The following is an 18,767-nucleotide window of genomic DNA, read 5'->3' on the forward strand; positions in this document are numbered from 1 at the left end:
TTCAGAGAGAAAGACATCTCCAAAAGGGATTTCTTCCCGCCTTAAGATAAATGTCTCTGTTGGCACATTGACTGATTTCCAGAAAGGGCCTATGTCTGTCCTCCGGCAAAAATGGGAGGCATGACAACCAGATGAAGCTAAATTGCTCGTCACTAGATGGCTATGATTAGGTGAGATGAATCCCACCATTAGCCACATGCATAGAGCATAACTCCATTTATAGCTCCTTAGAGTTTTTTTTATTCCTCTTGGGCAGCTAGCAGTAAAATTAGGAGTTAAGACTTCTGAAGTAGACATATTTTGTACAAGAGAAAAACGAAGATCTTGGAGTCTGTTTCCCAGCTGGGTCATATAGTGATGTGGTAGACACTTGGAGAAGTCCTGCGTGGTCTTTGTGTTGAGGCACAGGACACCAGGAAGAACTGTCAAGTGAGACAGATCCCGCTGTGCTAGAGAGTGAAAGCCTGAGGTGAGCAGACTAGCTGGAGACACTATGGAAATCTGAAAAAAAAACCCATTTATTAAAGCAGATTCCTCAGAGTCCAAAGAAGACAAATTCTCCCTGGTAGGATGGAAGGAGCTAGGATGTAGCCTAAGTTAAATCTTTTGGGGTTTTATATATAATATGTGCATGTATATAAATATGCTTTGTTTCTCTATAGTTGTCGGCAGGTAAAGAACAAATGTTAATCTTAAGAAAAATGATTTTACCAATGAACATTTCCTTCTGTTTGGTTAGATAAAATGACCGTGCCATCTAGGCTGGGGCAGATTTTTCAACATACATAAATCAACATACTTCTGTGAAAGCCATTCTTGTGCCTTCCCCTTTCATTTTTCCCAATTCTTTAGTCTTACACCAGTACTGCAAAAGATGGAATGACATCTCATGTCCTTGAGAGATTTAGAGCCTTCTGTTTAGCTATATCTAAAGAAAAATATATTCCAGGGGACTCAATTACAATATCTTTATCCCTGCAATACAATTAAAGCATGACTCCATTTTTGCAGTGTAGAAGGGACCTAAATTCTGCCTTCAACCATGCTAAAGCCTCTTTATTCAAGGTTATAGCATGGTTTGGGAATATGATTGAGGCTTTTTACACGGTAGAAAGGATTGTCCTTTAGCTGTATTCAGGTCGTGTTTGAAGCTGCCCACAAAACAAAGTCTGTGACCTTCATGGAGCACAGTGGTGGGGTAGATACCCCTTTGACAAAACATGTTTTGTAATGTCATGGTTTAATTGCAAGGGTCACTTTGTTTGCCACGAAACTTGAAGGCTGATGTGGAGCCAGTGATGTTGTGCTGTTTGTGAGGTGGCAAATGAGTATAGCTCCTGGAACTGAGTTTATTATAAAGGTCCTGCAGAGTAATGTGAGTGCTAAGATTCAGGGGCAAGTAAAAGGTTTGTAAATGTGTATCTTATTAAATAGCAGTCAAAAAAGAAAGGTTTGCACAGTGTGAGCTCCTTTACAGAGGAAATGAATGTGGATTACACAGTCAAGAGAGAATTGAAGACTTCTGTATAGAGAGAAGTAGACCTGTACAAATATGTTCACACTATAGAGTTCAAGGGCAAAACAATACGGATTTTGTGATGTCAAAAACTTTAGTGAAGCTATATTAAGTGAGGGTTTTTTAATCGGTTAGTAGTGAAGAATACTTTAAAAGCATGGCAGAAAATGAAGTATTTTGCTCTGACACTTTAGTTTCATATTCTAAAAAGCCTTTTTCATACTTTCCTTCATTTCCATTAGAAAACTTGTGAGTGTGTTTTAAATGGTGTAATATACAAGACTGAGAGGAATATAATTTCATTTGAATACAATTGAGGTCTTCTATTTACCCAAAATGTAATTTAAATTTAAATTCCCAATCACATGCTTAAGCTGGTTATTTAAATCAAAGAAATATTATTTCAATAAACTGAAAATTTATTACAGTTCATATTTACAACAATTAAGTACTGTAGCCAGCAGCTAGAGCTCTCACTTGAAGCATTCCTAGCCATCTGGACTACTCCATCACATTTCATACTTAATGTGCTAAGAACTTTGATCAGTTTCTGGTTCTGAAGAAGGCAGGCCCTACAGAAGCAGAGTTGCTTTCCTCTGAGACCATTGTCACAGAAAATTGGTTAGTTAACTTGCAACTGCGACCTCTCTAGCTTGCTAGCAGATCTTTTAGGAACTTCCTAGCACAACTGGCAAAAAATTCAGGTGTGTCAGGAGATAAGTTAGAATTCCCTGTGCCTTTCCACCTCAGTGCTGGCACATGTATTTGTGCACATTCATACATCAAGGGTACACACACAAACCCATCATTTAAGTGAACAGAGGGGAAAAATCTAATGCTTTTCAGTCCCTTCCACACACAACTTGTGTCCCGCTGTAACTTTACTCTTAAGTAAAGAAGAAGCAAAATCTACATCACTGGGATCATCTTAACGATATCCGACAACCTGCCAAAAGGCAAGGAAGAGGAACAGGACAACAGACTGCAAAGCTGCACAATAACTAGTGCTGATCTGCCAAAAAATATGCTCAGCCCTTCTGGGAAAAGGTTTGGATTAGCACAAAAGTGATGCTGTTGTGCTTTCCATGAGTTGTCTCCAGAGAGCTGGTGGGATTTGCATGTGATGAGAAATAGTGTTAGATTATCCTGCTCAAAAATGGATAGAAGGTTAGGCTGAAGTATGGAAAATTAATGTGGTCTCTGTAAAAATTAATTAGTCCTGCCTCTTCATTCTGTCCCCTACCATCAGTGCATTATACTTAACTGCAGGACTGCTAATATAGGAGGCCAAACATAGTGTAGTCAAGTATTTAGCTGCATATGACAGTCACCAAGTATCATGATCAGGAAAGCTTGTCATATTAAATAATGGGGAAGGAGTTTTAGCAGAGCAACTTCATGAATTTTATAGTAAATATTTATGCCAGTGCAAGCAAAATTGGTATGAATAGTAACTCAGAGTGCCACGCTGAACAAAAATCAGTCTGCTAAACAAAGAAGCCCTCAGTCTGGGCAGTCTCACCTTTGTCAGTAGTCATACTAGCTTGCTGCTTTGCCTTGGCTTTGCACTCACTGTTATCAGAAAATCCAGGAGGCTACTCTGATGATCACAGAGATGTCTACTTTCCCCAGCTCCCACTATTCCATGGTAAAACCAGAAACAGGTATAAAGAAATTTGTGTACTGGCAGAGCTTTCACCATGGTGCATGTATATATTCCTGCTCCCAGGAAGGAAAATGCTGATCAGGGCTGACTCAACCTATTAAGGCTATTTATTTCCTCTCTAGAATAAGACAGAAATGTCAAAATGGGGAAGGGATTAAGGGCTGGTGTTTTTTCTTACTTTTTTCCCCCTTTTTTTTAAGCACTAGAAACAGCTAGGAATGGAGCTATTTACAACCTTAAATAAATGTGCAGCTGTGTATAGTAGTAACTGGTAATAGACAAGAGACTATAAAGGGTGATGGGCTGGGGAAGGTGATGGTAGAAGAGAGCTTGGAGTATTGTAAGTAGAGTGAGATGTTTTGGGAGCCCTAATAGAACCATTGGAATAAGGAAGAGGAATTGTAGTGGAAAGGAGAGACATGGAAAAATAATGAGAATCTGGGAAGCAGGAAGGTAGTTAAACTTACTGAAGGCTGAAAGTAGTTGAACAAAAAGTGAGAAGAGGAAGTGAGATTGAAAAGCTGTCATGGATGCATGACAGGGAGAGCACATAAGAAACTGAAAGGATACAAATGAGGAAAGCAAGATGATGACAGGTATTTCTGATACAGCTGAATGGCAAGTATAAATTATTTGGCTTTTATGTTTATACATGCGTGTGTGTTAAAATACAACATTCCCTGTCTGAAATATTTCCTTCATGGTCAGGGCTACCCTGTATGGTTATAGGTGATGATAAGGAAAACTATATAGAATTACACTTCATGACCAACTCCATCCCTTTATGTCTCCCTCCTATTCACACATACTTCAGTTCTCAAGATAGTTTTGGCAGATTTACACAACTATTTGAATTTCTGTTTCACTGTGCACGCCAGTGCAAACCACTGCACACTATATAGGGATGACTGGCTCTAGTGGCCTCCTGTAAGGGTTTCTTCTCTCTCCCTTTCCTCAGTATGTAAATTAGATCACCGCTAGATGTCTACAAACGGTATGTTACTGAGGTAGTTTACTTACAGACAGATGGTTCCTGCTTGGAACTATCAGCAGCTTTGAGCCTCTTAACAAAACACAGTGAGCTTGGAGTGAAAAAATAATAACCAAATTCGGGTCACCTTTTGTTGTGGTTCTGCTCTTAAGAGTTAAAACATGAAATGCATGCTAACATATCAAAAGTCTAGTTGAGATCCCTGCTCCAGTTGCCTTGGAATCATTAGTTGTCTGCTAATGACAATATCCCAATTTGATAACCTGGTTTCTTTTCCCTTACTTTAGTCTTTTTTTCTTATTACTTTAATATGGGCATATACATTTATATACTTTATTCATAACTGATCACATCTTCTTAACAGAAGAAATCTGAACTGATATGTCAGATATTTCTTACAGTCACACCCCAATGAAATTTATTTTACAGGTACAAAATTGTGCTAAGGAATGTTAGTGTTGCAGAGTTGTTCACTGAGAATTGAGGAGATACCAGAAATTACATTACTTTCAACTTCAGTCTTGTGATTTTACTGCCACATGTAGCAATATCGTTTCACAGCATGATGACCAAGTCGACTTTTCTTTCTGTAGGACACCTGCTCTGGGCTGCACTGTGTCCTGGACATGAGTTGGAACTTGTTAGTGGAATTGCCTTTTAACTCCCAGAATTTTTCTTTGTTTGTTGTGGGAAAACAGAGTCATGAGCTAAATGAAACAGGGAGCCAAAGAAAGATGAAATAATCTGGTGACTAAGGGAGTGGAGTGGTACCTAGGGATGTGAATGGATTCCTGCTTCTAGGGTAAACTTCTTTACTCTGAGAGTCACAGAGCACTGGAATAGTCTTCCCAGAGAGATTGTGGGGTCTCCTTCTCTGGAGACTTTCAAAGCCTGTCTGTGATCTGTGTTAGATAGTATTGTCCTGCTCTGGCAGGGGGGTTGGACTCGATGACCTCCTTGGGTCCTTTCCAACCTCTAACATCCTGTGATGCTGTGATTCTACCCAGAGTCCCAGCATGATATTTGCTCCAGAAATATTTTTTCTTCTTGGTATGCTTCTCTCTCTCTTTTTTTTTTTTAATGTTGTTTTCAATGTTGTGAAATCTTCTCTTAGAAGAGCTGCTGTCTGCTTAAGTAGGAGTTAAACTGCACAACACTGCACACGTTTTGCTTTGATCTCATTGAAACTCGTTCTCCCACTTACGCAGTACTACTCTGTCCTCACAGAAGTGTTGAGAGTTATTATTTGTGAAACACTTGTCTCGGTTCTCATTTAAATTCCCAGAAACTCAAATATATATTTGATAGAACCAATAACAATTTTATAGAGTGCCCTTCCCTCTTCCCCCTTCTTTCCCAAAAGAAAGGAATTAGATGTAGAGAGAGAAAAGCTAAGCACACCCAAATAAATAAACTCACTCTGATTTGGAAGTTAAAAAGAAGAAAAGTTTAACAATAAATTAAAAAGGTATCTGAGGTGGGGAAGTTACAAAGGTATAGGGAAGGGAAAACAAATACAAAATGTGTAAATACAACCGGATTTTGATGGTAAGGGGTTTGTCTGCCTCGTGAGTGACTGCCATGTGGTAAGAACCAGGAACAGGATGGTGATGCTGGTAAGCAGGGAGGCAGGGAGTCCCCCTGCTTTTATGGGCCTTTAGACAGGAAGCGGGAGTGGGCTAACCATGAATCACCTGGTGGTGTTCAGACCCAGCCCTGGGGAGGGGTCATAACCACCTAGGGTCAGGTTCAAGGTTACTCTCCCTGGAGGGTTAACCTGTACAACACTTTAAAAAAAAGCCCTAGCAAAGCTGACATAGTAAAAGGCCTAAAGAATTCATTATTCAGTTGAAGTTTGGATCTCATTATGTATGAGTTGCTCATTCATGGTTTTCAGAACAAAAATGCAGCATCCACAGAATCAGTGTTGAACATTTTTCAGTTGTTTCTCAGGGAAAATCTAGACAGTATATCCCTTCAGCTTTACGCTGCATAATGTGGAATGTTGTCTTAAAGGAGTTGTAATTTCGGGCTGCATATGGTCCTGTGCTAATAAATTAAGCAGCTGCCAGGGATGTTTCCTGACATTAAGATTCTATTGTTTGTATCATAAAACTGAAAAAAAATCTTTCTTGGCATGACTTTGGCCTGAGCCAATTACCATGTTTTCCAAACAATGAGATGGCCAAGGACTGTCCCCAGTAGCAGCATGCTTGTACCCCGCTCTGCGTCTGGTGGTCTCAGAAACAGACAGTAACCTTGGCCCAGTTAGTTTCCAAGTATGAATGTAGCCATGAGAACAAGAGTGCCAGGCCAGATGATAGTGCTATCCAGAAATAGTGCTCATTTTCCCTCTTATCTAAGCGTGCCGTTGCATTGTGAAATGCGATGAAATACGGTACATAGAGTATACCATGGAAAATGCCACTTATTCCCAGGACATGGATCTTGAACATGACTCTCATAACATAGCAAACCACTGCAAACTAATACATAATCACAGAATCACAGCCTGTCAAGTTGGAAGGGCCCCCAAGGATCATCTGGTCCAACCTTTCTAGGCAATAGTATAATCTAAATGAGATTGCCCAGCGCCCTGTCAGTCTGAGTCTTAAAATGGACCAATTGTCCTGGATTAACACAGCCCTGCTCTCATGAGCCCCTCTCTCCACACACAGGTGGGAAGGAAAGTATTGCAGAAATAAGCTTTAGGTTGAGATAAAGAGTTTTACTGAAAATAATACAATCTACAATTACCTTGGCCTGTTTCTCAGAAAAGCACAGCAAAAGCAGAAGCAGCAGCAGAAAGCAGTAATAAAACAGTTCCCTCTACCCAAACCCATAGTCAGCCCAACAGAAAAGACCAGGACCTCAAACCTGGAAAGTGGAAGCAATCTGAACTTCCAAGCCCCAGGATGCTTTGCTTCAGCCAGCACTTACATTTTGATGCCAGCATGGCACCAGCATGCACTGAGTATCAGCAGCAGACTGAATTCAATTCGTGACACCAGCGTAGGGGAATCCACTACTTCTCTTGAGGATTATAATGTTTTAATGTAGGCAATTTTCTTCTGAAGAGTGAGGAAAAAGGAAGGCAAAACCAATTTGTGTAAACAGGTCCCACTGAAACATTTTTCTGCAAAGAAACTGAAATTATTCATGAGCTGAAAATATTTGAAACCTCTGATTTACAAAGAATTATGCTATTTAAATATTCGGTTATGGTGTATGATGGAAACTACCTTTGAAATATCAGCATTTCCTCTTTGTCCTTATTGTCCTGCAAAGGCAGATTTTCTACACATGAAGTAGGCTGTCTCCAGTATGATTTCAACTCTGTAAACACTTTCTACCTTACTTTGTTTCATTTGACATTTGCAAGGTAAAGCTTGTCCAGGAGTGGGTAAAGCATGTGCAGATACCTGTATGCATACCACAACAGGCAGCAGTGTTCAGGAGTATGGAGGTGTACTTCTGCATACAGCCCCTGGATTAATGTGTGTAAAATAAATTTTAGCCACTGGGGAAAACCTCCAGTTTCTAAAACATAGCAAGAGGGGCTGCTTGTGAAAACACAGCTGAAAGAGGAAATTAGCAGTGCCATTTCTCTAAGGAGCAAAATGGCACAGAAACGTACTCCAAGAAGTAATGCTCCAGGCTGGCAAGGGAAAAGCACAGGCAGTGTTCCTTGCTCCTACACAAAGAAACGGTTATTACTCCCATCAGCTACAACATCCATGATGAGGAATACAAGCAATAAGCTTTTGTCTCCTTTCTTTCCATGAAGTCCAAAGGACTTCATGTGATACACAAAAGGGGAGAAATACACTTGTGTCTGTTGGGAAGGTTTGTTCAGTAAGTGTAGTTATTTCTTTGGAAGTCTTACCTTGTCTGTGAGCTCAGTTATTCTCACCTTGTCTCTGCGCTCAATTATTCTCATTCCTTGATGAAGAAGGAATTATTCTCATCTTTGCTTTTACCTTCTTTCCTGTGATCTCGTGTTCTTTAGTTTGCCCTTCAAATGGCAACTTTGCCTTGAAGCAACACTTTAACTTCTGTTGTTGGTGTCTATCGTAACAGCCATCTTCTTCCTTTAGCTGCTTCAGTATTGCTCCCAGCAGCTGTCCTTTGCATATTGTCTTCCCTTTGTATCTTCATTTTGATAGGATTTTTTCACAGCTGCCCCCACTTCTCAGCCTTGCAGTCCCCTTCACCCATGTTTTGTGCTTATCTTTGCTGTTCTCACCCGTGGTGGTTATCCTTGGCAGTAGTCCTTCCCATCTTCCTCATTACTGATCCCTCACAGTGCCCCATACGTATGTATTTCCCCATGGTCTCTCCCTCCATTGTCAAATTAGTATTTCTCAGCAGACCTTCCCCTGCAAACTGGTAGAGTTTTGGAACAAGGTTGTACAAGCTTTTATCAAGCTCATCTGCCCTTTCTGGTATCAAATACCATAATGGCAAGGTGATGCTGGGCTGGAGCTAGGCATAACCAGCTGCTCTCAAAACACTGCAGGCTCATCTGCCATGACCAAATATGTCAGGGAAGGAAGCTGTTCCTCACTAGATATGCACTGCCAGCCTCTTCCCTGGTTCTGTCATCTCACCTGGTGCAAGCAGCAGTAGGAGCTCACTGAGTGAGGCAAATATTAGATGGCCTTTTCTTGTCCTTATCTTTCAGATGCTGTGGACAGAAACAAAATAGATTATAAGGCATGAGTCAGGCTTTGTTTACTTTGTGCTGTCTAGCCCAGGTCTAGAAATATGCCAGCACTGTAAAGCACCTTCCTTTTCTTTGCTTTCTCTACCCGTCTCAGAGACAGACTGTAGGCACCGAGGCATACACAGGAAGCATCCATGAGTTATTTTTACCTTCTTCTATAGGAGACATACCATGGGGATATACAGAACCTTTGCCAAAAGAATTCAATTCTTGGGAAAAATATATGTCTTCCCTTCTGTATGAATAGGCCTAAGTTTTTAACTGCTAATTCTAAACACATGAAATTTATGATTCCTTAAAATACCTTTTTTTCTTGGAATTAGAGCTTGTCCTGCCATTCTGCTCAGAAAACCTGTAAATGCCACTCTTGTGGTTTAAGGCTTAACTAGTGGGCAGGTAGAAATTTGACCCTGGTCGGTTCCCCAGGTCATGTTATTCTCTCCTCTTTTACCTAAATACATTTTAGTTTTTGTTAAAATTGTTTTTTAAACTTCCAATTCTCTGCAAGTCCTTTTGTGTATCCGTTGCTTTCCCTGCCTGTCTTTTCCCTGAGAGGGGTGTGGGGGTGGGTAATCTAAATTCTGTCCTGTGGGGTTTGTGGCCTGAAACCTTAAATGGTGACAGTCATACACTCAAGTGAACCCTGCAGTGTCCTGACATCTTGTGCTCACTTAACTGGTGCTGGAGAGGTGGGCCTGGACCAACCTCATGAAATTCAGCAAGGTCAGGTGTAAGGTCCTGCAGCTGGGTCAGCACAGTCCCGAACACAAATCCAGGCTGGGTGGTGAATGGCAGAGATCAGCCCTGAGGAAAAGGACGAAGGGGTTTTGGTTGATGAAAAGCTCAACATGAGCCGGCAGTTAGCAGATGCAGCCCAGACAGCACCCGTGTGCTGGGCTGCAGCAAGAGCAGCATGGCCAGCAAGGTAAGGGAGGTGATTCTGCCCCTTTACTCTGCTCTTGTGAGACTGCACCTGGAGTACTGTGTGCAGTTCTGGAGCCCCCAGCACAAGGAGGACATTGAACTGTTGGAATGTGTCCAGAGGAGGCCACAAAGATGATCAGAGAGCTGGAGCAGTTCTGCTATGAGGACAGGCTACAAGAGTTGGGGTTCTTCAGCCTGGAGAAGAGAAGGCTTCAAGGAGACCTTGTAGTGGCCTTCCAGTATCTAAATGGGGCCTACAGGAGGGCTGGAGAGGGACTATTTACAAGGTCTTGTAGTGATAGTATGAGTAGTAATGGGTTTAAACTGGCAGAGGGGAGATTCAAACTGGATGTTAGGAAGAAGTTCTTTACGGTGGAGGTGGTGAAATACTGGAAGAGGTTGCTCAGGGAGGTTGTGGCTACTCTCTCCCTGGAGGTGTTCAAGGCCAGGTTGGATGACGCCTTGAACGACCTGTTCTAGTGGGAGGTGTCCCTGCCTGTGGCAAGGGGTTGGAACTAGATGACCTTTGAGGTCCCTTCCAACCTAAACCATTCTGTGTTTCTATGATCGTGCATTGCAGTGCAGCATTAGAGCCTGTGCCTGGCCATGCACTCTGGTAGCCAGGCCAGCTCAACTTCATCTGATCCATCATCCAGATGAGCTTTAACATACATGGCCACACAGCAGAAGGGCGATCTCACGTTAGAAAGGGTGCCACTGAGAGAAGCCTTGTAGTTGAAGACTCTCCCACTGAAAACAGTCTCCATATGCAATCTGCTGCTGTCCTGCCAGGCAACTGGACTTGACAGGCATCCCTCTGGCACACAGTACTGTCTCACAGGTAGAGGACAAAGAACTTCAAAGGCTTCTCCATCACACTGGAGAAGATGCAAGGTGCTACTCCCTCAGGCCTGAACTACAAAACAAACTTTTCCATTAGCATCAAAAAGAAACTCTGCTCCACTGTGACTGCATGCTGCTCCCAGACAAGTGGCATGAGCTGGAATCACAATTAGCAGGTCTCCATTAGTAATTTACCACAGAACATTATTCATTAAAATGATCCCTTTTGTCCCCAGAGAAATAAAAGATAAGTTCCTCCTGGATTTCCTCAGTTGTTAATTAACATAAAGAGTTCCATGCCTTTGTGAAGGCCTGCCTGAACTTTCCTCAAAGTTGGAAGCTGTCTGGTCTGCATGGTGCAAAGCCCTTGATTTCGGGACAAAGAACAGTCCTGCACATTAGCAAAGCAGCTGGTACAGCCTCTAGTATTTGTTTATAGAAAAGAAAAGGTGTAGTTTAGTGAAGATCACACATATCAGCAACTTAGGCTAGTTTATCAGTATTAGAGTATTGATAGCTGTGCTGCCTTTTTCTAGTCTGTATACTGGGACTTGTATGAGTAAGGCTGTGGAAAGAATAGACACCTTTTTCTGGTCCTACCTTGTATACTTAGGTTTTCAAGTATCAAAGCCTGCTTGTGTTACTCTCTCTCCATCTCCATATAATGAAATGCACCAGAAGAAAGTTGGCAGGTCAAAAAGCCACCAGCCAAATTGAGGTCGCTTGGCCATACACTCAAGAAGCAAATTTTTCTTGCTCTCCCTTATTTCATCATAGCTGTGAGCAGGGACTTGGAGAGATACATTTTATCTTTCATCAACTGGGAATGCCAGTTTCAATCTTCAGAGAGGGCTTTGGAAACCTTTCCAAACCCTGAGACTGCTTCTCTAGCTGTTTGCTCCCTGTAGCTATCTCTCACCTGTAATTCTCTTGGACTTTTGCTGCTCTTGATATGGGGGTCGGTCAATTTGCTCTGATCATTTGGTGACTCATGCATATCTAGTGCTCCTCCTGGAGGGATTTGAATGTCAGCCTTCACATTCATGGGTTTTGTTTAAGGATTTGTTCATTTGGAAATGTTGTCACTGTAGTTATTTGAACTGTTTGGGGGCCCTGTTTTTTAATAACTTTAAATATACTGTTGTAAGGTATTGCTTTCAGATGCTACACATTATTGTGTTTGCCTCTTAGCAGCAACACAGTCTTGGTGAGAGATAGTCCCTGGGATCATTCTCATCAGAGAACATGCAGAGGAATCAAAGACATATAGAATGGTTTGGATTGGAAGGGACCTTGAAGATAACCCAGTTACAACTTCATCTGCCAGGGACCAGGGACACCTTCCACTAAACTAGGCCTTGTTAAACCTGACCTCCAGGAGAGGGGATATCCTCCTTGTTCCAGTGTCTCACTCTTCACTGTAAAGAATCTCTTCCTAATAACCACACACAATAATTATAGCAGAGCATCAACAAACCCTAAGTTGCCATTCTGAATCCCTGTAAATACTCATTGTGATCATGTATTATCACCTGCTCTGTGTTTTCAGAGGGTGTGAATGCATTTTCAAGCATTTATCAATTAAGTCTCAAAGTACCTCGTTGAGGTGCTGTAAAGTAGGTGGTGAAGGCATCTATTTACCAAACACTGATATTTACCTACTTCAGATATTAAATAGCACATCACAGCTATTTAGCAGTGCACATTTAAATTCCTGGGTGATGGACTGTAGACACAAATGAGGAAATCAGCTCCTCCACTGCAGCACCCACTAGTCCATTTAGCAACAGCCTCAGCCAGTAACTGAACTCTGGAGGAGAAAGGAGCTGCTAAATACAGGAAACCCCAGGTGTAAACATGTGAAATGTGTGAGAAACAGCCTCGAACTGTGCAGGAATGTGAAATATATAGAAGAAACAGATTTATTTCTGCCAGTCTTATCTCTGGTGGAGAACCAGACACCAGACTTGATGGGTACATCAATTGATTACCTGAATTCTTCTCTCTGAAAACTGCCTTTCTCTTTAGATACTATGACTGTAATGATGGAAAAACTCTGCTACTTTAAATTACATTATTCCATCTTTAATGGCTTCTTACAAATTCAGCAGTAAGGTAGATTTCTACCTCAAACTTAAGAATAGGAGTATTTATAAGGTACTGGGAGGTATATACACACACACATATATGTGTCTATATATTATGCATGTATAGATCTATTTTATGTGTATTTATATGGATGGCTTGGTAAATACTTTGATCTGGAAGGCAGGTACGTTTTGCTAATGTACACTGAGTGGATTACTCAGGTGTTTGAATTTGGCAGTATTGCTCCATTTTCTTGAGGCTGACAGAAATCAAGAGAAAATGAGACAAGGAGGGGACAAACACTTTTGTTTCTGGAGCAAGAGGCAAAATCTTGTTTTTAAACTATCGAGAGATGAGCAGAAATTTCTTAGTTCAGAAAATGTCAAAATGTAAGAGTCTAGCAGACAGAGCTGGTAAGATCTTTTGCTGCAGTAACAAGGTATTCTAGGGCTCCAGTTTCCCGTTGTTTGAAGACACACCCTTCTACAGAAGCTGTGAACTTCAAGAGAAGCTAGGCATGGTCTTCTCATGACTTTCAAGCTCTTTGCAGAAAACACGACGACTGTGCTCTTATGATGTGGCACAGAAGGACCATCCTATATTTGTTAACCCAAGGTACCCAGGTCTCAGCGACTGTTTAGATGAGCTGGCTAAAAGTCAGGCAGCTTTCTGACAGAAATCCTTTCTGTAGCTCATCGACAGCTCATTAAATGATATTTCTGAGACACATTTCTGTTTCAAAGAATTGACAACTTCTGACACAAGCATGTATTTTGGAAAATTCTAAACTACCTTCCCATTTTCTTCCTGGCAGTTATGATAATATGACAATTTCCTGGTTCAGAGCCCTGATCATCTTTGCACCAGAGTAAATGAGGAGTAATACTGAAGTAATTGAATTTAAGTTTGGTAGAAAATTTTTATAGAGGGGAAGTGGGGCTCTACTCTCTTTTTAGACTCCTGGATGAATACATACAAAGTATTTTCCCTAAAATTTAGAATTATTGGCAAATGTAGTCTTTAGAAAAAAAAGGATAGTTTAGATTTTATTTTCTGTGACCTTGGGGTCTGATTACAACAGTTCTTCTTTGAATCTCTCCTAACTGATCAACAGGCTCTTGTTTATTAATGATGCAATTGCTACCATGGGTTTTTAGCTAGGTCTTGTTCACAGTGTACTGCTATACAGGTGATTCAAAAGCCATTTTAGTTGCATGTATGGCTAGCCACCTTGTTCTGCATCTTCCCAATTTGACTGCATTTATCTTAATACCCTGAATATGAGGGAAAGAAACTATTATTTCTATATCTGAGGTGGGAGAGGAAAAGTACACTCTTCCTTAGGTGATGTATCACTTACTGACACTGATAGTAATCAGGCTATTGACTGCTGAGCACTGAAGAGTTCTTGCTTGTCACTGTCAAAGCTTCTTTGTTTTGTATTACTGAAATGCTCAGTGAAGCAGCTCTTCAGCTGAGTGCTTATGCTGTGCACATCAGTGTGGAAAGCCAAAATGTTGGACTTCTGTTCCATGGAAAGTGAGGTAACACTCCTACAAGGAGTTCAGATGCAGACACCTGAAGCACGCAGAGGACTAGAGCATAATAATCCGATGACTTGGGTATTCATCTTGGAAGTCAATGACTTCAAGCCTCTAGCCTGAACCAGAAGGAACAATGATTTGTTTGGCACTTAAGGGTATTCATTAGCCACCAAATTACTGGCTGGTCTTTAAAAACAAGCAAACATACATTTACATTTATTGACAAGAAGTTCTACATTTGGTCTGAAAAATCAGTCCTCTCAACAGTTAAAATCACTAACTGTTTTTAAAAATTGTTTTAACATTTTCCCAAGTGACACTTTGAAAGAATACATTTACAGCTTCCCCCCAGTCCCCTTTCTTTTTTTTTGAATCAGCAGTTTCCCAGCTGATTCTGCTCCACTCAAAACACAGACACATCTAGGAGGCATAAGGTCTGAACAGTCCTCTCCTGAAACCAAAGCTAACATCCAGTTGTCTTGCATTCCTTGAGCCCTGTTGCCTTTTCTTTCAAGGTAGAAGTTTTTTAATTTCTTTCAGCTGTAGGTTAAGGGTTTTTGTACCAAACCCCAGCCTCAAATGGATAGGCCTGTGGCTGTTTGACCACTGTGCAGAACATCCTGGTAGAAAACTGATGCAGTAAATCCTCCCAAAGATTTTGAAATGAATTGATTTGAAAGCCCCCTAGTTATGTTGCAGGGTTCAGGTGCAATGTAGTGCATTAGAGAAGAGCACAGCAGAAGAAATACGATTCTTTGGTCCAGTGTGAAAAAGTCCACCCAGAATGGATATGTGCAATAAGGCTGCTAACAATTTATTCACTTTGTATTGCAACTTATGATTTCTTATTGACTGATGCCAAACCCTGGAGATAAGATTTCCTCTCTCCTTTCATTTTTCACTGGGAAGAGCTGATAATCTGGTGCTTTACGGAAACCTTTCTGGGTCCCTAACCTTGGACAGCTTTTGTGTTTCCCTGTCAATTCCTCTGAGCTTTATACCTGCTATGCATGAATGCTGTAATTTTACAGCATGACCTGCAGACAGGAAGAGAGGCAAGTGGAACCTATTAGACCATGAACTTAATTTTCTGAGGACCTGCAGCTCCTGTTCAAGTTGTGCATGTTGGCAGTTTCTGAAAATGAGACCCACCTCCCCCCGCCTATTTTGTAAGAAATTTTGACGAAAGCCTCTTGGGCTGAAGTATTGTTGCAGGAAGGCTGATAGTTAATAAACCTTGTCAAGCCTGCCTCGTTCTTCTAATCACATTTTACAGTGTGTTTTGGTTTAGTTTTTAATCTCATCTCTTCTCTCTCTCTTTGCCTGTATTTTTAGCTTGATGACTGAAAGCCCTTGATGGGAAATGCATACACATGCATCACTTGCAGAAAGGTAAAATGTGCTTCTACCACTATTTTTTTTAATTTACAGTGCACACTACATTTTTTTCCAGGAAAGCTTTACTTTAAACTAAAACATTGCTCTGTCTTCTGAGTGGAAACCAGAGCTCGTTTGTCATAGATACACTAATATTTCCAAGAGCAGATTGTTTCTTTTAATAAAGAACAGGTGCACCCTATTTTGTCTTAACTGCTGCTGAGGACATGGCCAGCATTGAGTCCTGAAAAGCTGGGAGATTGCATTTTGTGGTTTAGAAACTCCACTAGCAGAAATCAATATAGCTGCAATCACTCCAGTGATGCTAATTATCATTAGATGTACATCAGGAGTCTGTGTTCTCAGTCCCCTTCTTTAAACCCTGGGAAAATCTTCCTTATATAAATCAAAGTTAATAATATAAAGAAGTGACCTATGTGGTTTTATATATACATTCCAGTTCAGATAACAGTTTTACTTGGGTGTATTTATAAATAAAATAAATGCAGCATTTGCAAATAACAAGTTTACACATACAGTCAGCATTGCACATGCTGCAGTAATAGATTCTCCAAATTAAAAATATGATGATAAAGCACCTATAAACAACTTAATTAGTACATAGTAGTGAGATCTGTGAAAGCTAGGTGATTTCTTGATTGTGCAATGCATTCACAAATGCGTAAGGTCACCGTCAGTGCTTGAGCTCTGGGAAGCTCAGTGGAGTTCCTTGCAATGCCTGCATGAAATGTGTTTCTTTAGTTTCAGCTGCAGCACATTTTGTTTCCCCCTTTTGTTAGCTTGTGGCAAGTGAACCAAAATAACAACTACTGCAGATATTTGCATCATTAATATTATCTTTAGACATCTATAATCAAACCCATGGCTTTGTAGAGGGAATAGTAAATATATTTAGCAATATAACAGAGGTGCTGCAAATCTGGAGCCTGTTCGGCTGTTTGATCCTGCCTGAGTGCTCCAAATCCAGTGAGTGCTTACAGCCAGTGTGCAATGTGACAGGATGAGTTTTGCTCTCTGCCTTTAATCAAGAACCACCATGCAGCTGGAATAAAAAGGTCACACTGAAGTGAAAGGGTGAGGTTAAATGCACATGTAAATTACTCTTTCCCTGAACAATGGGCTTAAGTCAATAAGAAGTTTGCCTAGATGTGTATTCTTGGGTGCCACTAGAAATCAAGCTATTACTCTGTCTCTGAAAAAAACAAACAGCTGTTGATCTTCTACCCAGCTGAATAAATAGTTCATGCAGATGTTGAGATGAAAAAGACAAAACTCTGAGCAGCAAAGTCTGCACAGCCTGGGTGGAAAATACAAGGAAAACCAAGGGCAACTGTGGAAAAGTTGCATAGCAATTTGCTAGAGCACAAAGCAAAGAAATGGTCTATTTGTTTATATTCACTGTTGAACATACACAGAAACATTACAAGATCTGATGGCTTCAGTCTGCTCTAATCTTTTTATCTCTGAGAAGTGATCTAATAACTCACTCTTAGCTCTACCTGTTACGAGTTATCACTTTGCTCACTCATGAAGATGAATAAAATTATCTGTGCAGCTCTCAGCCATGTTGCGTTCTGTAATTCTCTCTGTGTGTGAATAAATAAGCTTTGTTATTGAAATAATAACAAAAGTTAGGCTTCCCTTCAGTTACAGCAGGGGAGGTATTTTTCTTTTTCTCCTTTTTTATTAGTAAATTAGAATTGGAAACTACATGAGTGTTAATGATGAGGTACTAAATGCCTACCTACATCCTGTCTGTGTGCTGATGCAAATGAGCTAATAGGAAATCATGTATGAGAACTTTTTTTTTTAAATAAGTCTGTATTTCATACTAATCTTAACTAAACTAAATCTCAGTTGCCTTTCTGCAGCAGGTAGACAGCAGAAGGTTTTTCCTGTGGAAAAATCAAAGTGTTAAACCACTAAATACAGCATTTAGTATAGTATCGGTAAATTCCACTAAAGTGGTCATTACAGTATTTAGTGACTTATTTGATGTCACATTAGCACGTTAGCACAGAGTTTGCTTGGGATTGTGAAATGAGTGGGCTGTTAGCTGTCAGTAATCACCAGTTTTACATGCATTATTTGATAATATATAGCTTGTGTATATTTCATATGCAGCTAAGCATAAAGACAAGGCTCAGTGGAAAACAGATCACCTAATTCTGTCCATTTCTTACACTTCATAAATTGAATTTTAACACTGTAGTGGTTCTGGTGCATACTGGAATTAGGAAAGACAAATCAGTCTTTCTATATTTAAAATGTCTCTCTGTTCCTGAAGTTGGAAACAAAGGCTTATCTTCTAAATACATTGCTGGTGAAAAAATAGTCCTTTCTACCCTAACATCCTCCCACTGCCACTTTTGCCCCAAAATATCTCACTGAAGAAGTAAAAATGTGGCTGGTTTGAGTTTAGCTACAGAGCCCTGTCATCTCAGTGAAAACACTTTTCCTGCTTTGCTGCCCCTTAATAAGAGGGGTCGTTCACCCAGCTTGTGTTACAACTCTGTACACAGAGCCAAGATTCCAATTTTGTTGTATATCTGCAATTAGGGGCACACAAGGTGATAATTCACTTAAGTGAGAACTGAATCACACAAATGGAACAGGTTGCCCAGGGACATTGTGGATGCTCCCTCACTGGAGGTGTTTAAGGCCAGGTTGGATGAGGCCTTGAGCAACCTGTTCTAGTGGGAGGTGTCCCTGCCTACGGCAGGGGGTTGAAACTGGATGATCCTTAAGGTCCTTTCCAACCTAAACCATTCTATGATTCTATGATTTATACAGCTCAGTTTAGTAAACACTTCCCATTTAATAAGTATTTGTCACTATTCTATTCTTCTGTTGGTTACTCCATTCCTTGCTTTGATTTAAAGGTATGATAAAAAAAGGCACATGCTCAAGAGGGGAAATGCCCTTCAAGGAGGTGGGTATCTTAAGAGAGGAGGTGTGTCAGTTGGATCTTAATCACATTGTAATGACTGCAGTTCACACAAAGTTCATCTATAGTTAGTCTGTAACCACTAAAAATGCTTACTTGGCCAAATTTATATGCTCTGCTGAGC

General features: G+C 40.6%; 1 protein-coding gene across 3 annotated transcripts in view; it reads left to right on the forward strand.

Moving 5' to 3' along the window:
* CDH20 (cadherin 20) overlaps positions 1 to 18,767 on the forward strand; it is a 283,902-nt gene that overhangs the window by 76,280 nt on the left and 188,855 nt on the right. Inside the window, exon 3 of one of the 3 annotated variants that reach the window (XM_064160836.1) lies at positions 15,634 to 15,690. The exons of the other annotated variants lie outside the window; for them this stretch is intronic. The gene's annotated coding sequence lies outside the window, so the exon portion shown is untranslated. The remainder of the gene's footprint in view (positions 1 to 15,633; positions 15,691 to 18,767) is intronic. 3 annotated transcript variants of the gene reach the window in all.

The sequence above is a fragment of the Pogoniulus pusillus genome, chromosome 21 (assembly GCF_015220805.1).
Source record: "Pogoniulus pusillus isolate bPogPus1 chromosome 21, bPogPus1.pri, whole genome shotgun sequence".
NCBI lineage: Eukaryota > Metazoa > Chordata > Aves > Piciformes > Lybiidae > Pogoniulus > Pogoniulus pusillus.